Raw genomic sequence first — 7,247 nt, forward strand, 5'->3', positions numbered from 1 at the left:
CTTGATGCTGCTGGCACAGTGACTTCCGACTAAGGACAACAGAGAAGCCAGCCAGGGGGACCTGAGGTTCACAGGGTGATGCCCCTTCTGCGCTCTTGGCCACTCACTTGTAGACCGTTATGAGAAAGGGTGGGCCCTGCTTGGGTCTTTCCTGGAGTCTCTGACACAGAGTTTTATATCCAAATGAAGCTTCACAATTCATCTTAAACCCTCCTTCCAAACCCTGAGCTTTCAACCATCCTGTCTCCTGGCGCAGCTCGCCCAACACATCCTGCTGGAGGACTGAGGCATCGAGAGGAAGAGGAAGCATTCTGAATGGCAAACCGCGGAGTCTCCATGATCTACTGTGCCTTGGGACACAGTCTTTCCAAACTCAGTGAGAAAGCTCACCCTCAGAGGACAACATGCTCCCCTGTCAGGGGGTAAGAAGAGCTCAGAGTCCAACAGGTTTGTGGCAGGATTTCCATCCGTCAATGAGGAGACGGAGAGATAAGTGTTAGGCAAGGTGTGCCTCCCAGAGCCCCCTTGAAGGTGGGACTCAGGCCTAGTTATGAGGGGAACAGTTAGTACACAGACAGAACTAACTCCCTCACTGGCAGAGAGCCACGTTACCCAAGGCCATGCCCTGCTGTGACAGCCGGCATCTGTGACAGTTCTGACTAATGTCAGACTAAGTCAGCCCTAATTCCTGGGAGGGAGTCTGGGATTTGCTTAAACTCATTCCTCGTTCTTCCTCTTCCCATCACAGGTATAGATTCCTCTCTTTTCTCCTCCTCCCTTCCCCTGCCTCCTCTTCTTCATTATCTCCTCCTCTTCCTCCTCCTTCTTAATAACAGGGCATCACACTGTAGTCCAGTCTGAGCTTGAACTCAAGACCTCTGCCTCCTGAGTGCTGGGATTATAGGCGTGATGGCTCACGGTGTTGATTTTAAGAAGCATGTTGCACTCCAAAGCCTGTGTCAGGGTCCAGTTTGAGAGAACCCAGCCTGGGACACATCCTGACAGAGACAAGGAATTGACTGAATCCGTGAATGATCATAGCTCCATGGCGGGTCACGGTCATCTCTCGGGGAAACTCAAGCTCCTTTGCATGGCATTCAAGGCCTTTTATACTTTGATTCTAACTTTCTGTCCCCCCTTATTGTCCCTAGTAGTCAGGGGCCATGCTGCACAGCCACGCCAAGCATTGGCTCTGGAGGGCATACCAAGCTCGTCCTCTTCCCTCTGTGTGGTCCTCCACGTACAACTCAGGCATCACCTTTGCTGTGATGCGACCCAGAAAGCCTTGGGTATGAAAGAGAAGCACAGAGGGATGAATGGAGCCTGGGAGCTTGTGAGGACTGAGTTCAAATCCCAATTCCATGACGTGTAGGGAACTGTGTAGCTTCACCTCCTGCCTTTACTGAGACCGTGATGACCGCCTTGGTGGGTTAAATAAAACCTGCAGCTCACCTAGACCAGTTTCTCTTTTTTCAAGTTAAAAAAAATTTATTTTTACTTTTATTGATTCTTTGTGGACTTCACGTCGTACATTCCGATCCCACGTATCTCCCTGTCCCCTGCATCCGCCCTCTGCCCTTGTAACCTCCCCCCGAAACAAAACCAAGTTTAAAAGAAAACAAAGAAACAAAACAAAATAAAAACAAAAACAATAAAAGAAGAATCTTAGCATGGGAGCTGTAGTGTTGCCCTTAGAGACACACAGAGTTCACCCTTGAGTCCGTTCATCTTTACTTGCAAGTGTTCATGGCCACGAGTCATTGGTCTGGCTGGAGGCCTCTGGTTCTGCTACAGCACTGGGAATGATAATGGGCTCTCACGGAGCTCCTCTTGGATGAGATACTGCTGCCTTGGATCTGTAGGTGCAGTCCTAACAGGTTCCCAGGTGGTATGGCTGCTGGAAATCCATGGCCCATGGACCTGGGCCTTAGCCCAAGGCAAGCGCTCAGTGACATTTGCATCTAACCCTGTCCTTCCTCCTTCCTCTTGGCACGGACCCATGCATACAATGCCCATTACTTCGTGCTTCAGCGAGTTGCTGTGTTGGTGTCTCCCGCTGGACCGCATTGAGTACAGAAAGGCCATTATCTCCCTTTCAGTGTTCCTGGGGCCCAGGAGAGGGTCGGGCATACGCGTGGGGATTAATAAGTGTTTGTTGAGCTAACTAAGCTTTATAAAATGCAAATAGAAACATAACTCTGCCTGTAGATGAGTTGTGGGGATGGACGAATGTGATCGTTTGCGAGGGAACACAGAAGTATGTATCATCTGGTGCAAGTATGGACGATTTTACCTCTCAGCTCTCCCCTCTGCAGTGGCTCCGACTCATGCCGTAGAAGCCTGTTTACTTGTGGCTATGGCCCAGGCTCTGGTGATTATAAAACAAAGCACCCACCACCCAAAACCCAGATTCATCTATTGTTCAAAAATAAACCACATCCTTTCCAGGGTAACGAGTGTGAAGCTCGGCTCCGATAATAGGCAGAGGAATGACCCCAGTGGGAAGGTGTGCCTTCTTATCACATCAGTGTATCAATCAATCAATCAATCAATCGTCAATCACAGCGGGCACGGGCACCCCTCTCCAGGTGGCACTGGCTTTGCAAATGACCTTTTCTTATCTACCTCCCCACAAATCCGGAAGGAGAATCACCTTGTCATCTCCTGCCTGTTTGAAGGATTTGACATTCAGACAACTTAGAGATGGGAAGAGGGAAAGAAATATCACAAACTGTAGAGTACAGCAAACCGGAACGCTTTTCTCACCCAGCTTGATAGCAGGCATGCTTTTGAGATTCGTGTACTGTAATCTTAGACACATGAAGACTTGTGACCTGCTTGCTGAGGATGTGAAACACTTGTTATCTGTGGATACACACACACACACACACACACACACACACACACACACGTATATACATATATGTACGTATATTTGAGACAGAGTCTCTCTGTTACATAGCTCCGCTGTCCTGGAATTCACATAGACCAGGCTGGCCTCAAACTCCCAGAGATCTGCTGGCCTCTAACTGAATGAAACACCTTTTGAAGAAAATGAAAAAGTTCTTACTTTATTGCCTGGGCTGCCTTTCGACTGCTGAGCTCAAGTTACCCTCATGCCTCTGCCTTCCGAGTGGACAGGATTACAGGTGCACATCCCTGTACCCGGCACTGGAAAGAACTTTTTACCAAAGACTGGGTGGGTTAAGATAACCAAAGGAGGAGGAGTAAAGGAAATTGAGTTTCCTAGTGACTAGTAATAGTCCTCACCCAAAATCAAGGTAGGAGATTCCGGGATTAAGTTAAAAACTGGAGCCCTGAAAGGAGCCCAGGAGCTGATAGTAAAAATGCCTGTCTCGGAAGCATGAGGACCCGATTTAAATCCCCAGAACCGTGTTTGGCTTTTTAATTGTTTGTTGAGTTAGTTGGTTGGTTAGTTATTTGTAGTTAGTTATTTGTTTGGTTGGTTGGTTGGGTGGTTGGTTGGTTTTTGGTTGGATGGTTGGTTGATTGGTTTTTCGTTTGTTAGTTTGTTTGTTTGGTTAGTTGGTTAATTAGTTAGTTGGTTGGTTTTTTGTTTGTCTGATTGGTTGGTTGGGTCTTTTGCTGATTTAATTTTTTGCTGTTTTTGTTTTTTGTTTTATTTTGAGACAGGATTTCTCTGTACAGTCCTGGCTGTCCTGGAACTTGCCCTGTAAACTAGAGAGGACGCAGAGATGTTTGTTGTGAAAACCTAAAGAAGAGACGTGCAAGTGGACCTGTCACACTTCCCCAGCTGGGACAGAACTTCCAGCATGGGCTCCAGACCACAGACCAAGAGCACAGAATGAAGGACTAACTAGTCTCTGCTTTTGAGATCCTGGGAGCTTCCAGACCAAAGACCAGCCTTACTTCAAAAAATTGATACACCTCATTCAAACCTGGGAGAAAAGGGAATCTTGGGGGTGTCTCCTTTACCTGGCAGTTAGGGAACCTTACTATATATATTTGTATAGATAGATAGATAGATAGATAGATAGATAGATAGATAGATAGATAGATAGATAGATATAGATAGATAGATAGATAGATAGATAGATAGATAGATAGATAGATAGACATCTCCAGGTTAAATTTGGTCTGTTGCTGTGAGGTAATGCTCTTGTACTCTGTAAAGATTTTAAAAAAATGCTGATTGGCCAGTAGCCAGGCAGGAAGTATAGGTGGAGCAACCAGTGTAGGAGAATTCTGGGAAGAGGAAAGGCAGAGATGCAGTTGTCATCCAGAAGCAGAGGAAGCAAGATGAGAATGCCTCACTGAGAAAAGTACCAAGCCATGTGGCTAAACATAGACAAGAATTATGGGTTAATTTAAGTTGTAACAACTAGTTAATAATAAGCCTGAGCTAGTAGGCCAAACAGTTTATAATTAATATAAGCCTCTGTGTGCTTATTTGGGGCTACATCTCTGCAGGACCAGGTGGGACAGAAACTTCTGTCTACAGTCTGTCTTCCAGAAAGCCAGTGGCCACTGAACAAGGATAAACCTGGGGCTTCAGGGAGGAATGGGGAATCCCAAGCACCCAGAAAAGCTGCCCCCAGGCCCTAGAAACTTCAGTGACCAGGCAGTGTATAAAAATGCCAGAGTAGGGTATCACCTTTGCTCTCTATCCAAAACTGGAGGGGAGGAGTCATAGGAGATCATGCTGATTCCAGAGCCCCACATATTGTGTTTGTCATCACCAAGAGCTGACTGTGTTCCTAGCAGCCCTTGAGTTGTTCTTCCTTGGGGTGCAGGATCTTCACTGAAATATGGGACTAGGCCTTCATTCACTAGTAGGTGGAAGAAATACAGGGAGAAAATAGGAGGCGTCTAGTGAAAGTGGGGTGACGTTGAGCAGAGGACCCCTCGAAACTCGTGTATGGCCCCCAGGGCCTTCCTGCCAACCTTAAGGCTATGGACAAAGGAAAGGTGGCCCACAGCCATGGCTGCCTCCACCCCAGCACGTCAGGATGGCTCTGCCTCCCAGCCATGGTGAAAAAGATGATCCAGGTGAACTGTCTTTATCTCCCTACTGCCATCCTCTTCTCGGGACACTGGTGGTACCACCACCCTGAGGCCACCATCGTCTGGCTTGCCTAGTACTCAGTTCCTTCTTCAGAAGCGTCTGGGTTTGGAGCCCTTTGTGAGGCTCCGGAAGCACTCCCAGGTACCTGATCTTATTTCCCCCCAAGGAGCTGTCCCCACGGGGCCGTCCTTTGCCCAGGCCTTAAGATTCCCCCTGGGATTTTCCTCTGGACTGCTTTCACTGGCTGACTTGTCTGGGAGTCTCACGTCTCTGACTTTACTAGCACTACGAGGATGACTTAGACGACCTCATCTCTACACTGGCCTTCCCCAGAGACTATATCCAACTGAAGGCTAAGTACTTCTCCCTGGAAGCCCCAGACATGTAGAAGCTGACACTTTCAAACTTTAGTCTCATCGTTTTCTCTTAAGCACTCACTCCAGGTCACACAAACAGGACCTGGGAGACTCAGCCGTCTAGCCCACTGTGAGTTCCTAGCACTACCACCCTCAAGACATCCAAACCAGACCAACGGTGTCACCTACCATGTCCCCATTTTCCTTGAGTCCTCTGGTGTAACAGTTCAGAACCTACAACCTCTTTACTGCTGCCGGACTGGCTCCTTCAACCATGCTTTGCCCTCAGCTGGAGGAATAGATCCGAGTTTTCCCCCTTATTCCCCTGCTTCAGAAATGTAGACTCTCCTGCGACTCCTGGCTCCTCCATCATCCTCTGCCCTCCGGCTGCTCTTTCTCTTTCCTACCCCTCTCTCTGACGCTTCTTCCTGCTCTGGACTGTGCTGGGAAGACCCCGCCCACCTCTTACTCATCCTCAAAGATATAATTTGGATGTTATCATCTCCAAGAATCCTCTGAACCCCCAGGGTGAATTGTGGTTACCGGTCTTCCAGCCCTGTGATTACGTGTCACAGGAAATGACCAGAGAGATGAGCAATCCATCTCCGGAGATGTTCCTATGATGGGTATTATCAGTCCAGGGACTGGCACTCAACCTGGCAGGTGCCAAACCCTGATTTCATTAGCATATCAAATAGATCAGTTTCTTAGTGACAGACTCAGGTTGAGTAATTTATAGAAAAAAATACAGGAAGTCAGCATGCGCACAGATCAATTTCAATAAAAGCTAGAACTCGACCGAGGCTGTCATCCTGGGAAGAGGGGACGCCAGAGCACTCTGTCCCTGCGAATGGACTGACTCACGAGGTCTGAAAACCAGAGCAGAGGATGTGAGCCGCATGACACAGCCAGCGAGATCAGGATGAAAAGTTGGATGCCTCTGTCTCAGGGTCAGGAAAGGAGCCTTCTTCCTGATGGAATCACGACTTCGTGAGAAGACTTTCTCTGTACCCCTCTTCTTGGAGGGAAGCCTAGCTGCTCCCCTGCCAAGGCTTTTTCTTCTGTCCCTTTCCATGTCCCTGGCCAGCCATATGTCTGTCCACTAGCCTTTTCTCAACGCCTTTCTGCCGTAGTAATGCAGTTAGCCAAGCCAGCCTCCTGGCTTCTGCTGTGATGCTGAGCATGGATTTCATAGTTTAAGAAGCAAACCTTGGGGCTGGATGTGTAGCTCAGTGCTGGGAGGCCTGAGTTCAACAACTACCACAAAGTGGGGGGATAGAACAGGAAGGAAATGTGGGCCTCTGCTCCTGGAAAGTGGTCTTACTCTGCATCCCAGAATGGACAGAAACTATATACTTCAGGCTAGCTCCAGACTCCATGAAATTCTTCTGGCTCAGTCTCAGAGTATGTAGGGTATGCGCCTGCTCTACCTTCCCCGTGACTCCTCTGGGTTGTTCTACCACATTCTACCTCCTCAGAACACCCTGCACCTGAGGTTTTGATTCTCTGTGAATGACCCCCCAACACCTTCGTGTCTCCTGTTTCTTCTAACCCACTCCAGTGAACATCCCTGTAGCTAGCCTTTGCTCCAGGTCAATTGAGATTGGCTCTGACTGTTCTCTGCCACAAATAAATCTCTCCTAGCTTTGAATAGCCATATCTTAGCATTCTCAGATGACTGTCACCCGGGAAATGGCATACCTGCCTCCCACCCTTCAGAGTCCAGCCACCTTTCTTCTCCCCAGAGCTCAGCACCTCTTCCTCTCCATTCCCTGTGGGGTTCTCCCTCTTAGACTGTCTTCCCAAATCAAAACATTTCCCTCATCACGTCAAGCTGTCTGACT

The sequence above is a fragment of the Microtus pennsylvanicus genome, chromosome 2 (genome assembly GCF_037038515.1).
Source record: "Microtus pennsylvanicus isolate mMicPen1 chromosome 2, mMicPen1.hap1, whole genome shotgun sequence".
NCBI classification, from domain to species: Eukaryota; Metazoa; Chordata; class Mammalia; order Rodentia; family Cricetidae; genus Microtus; species Microtus pennsylvanicus.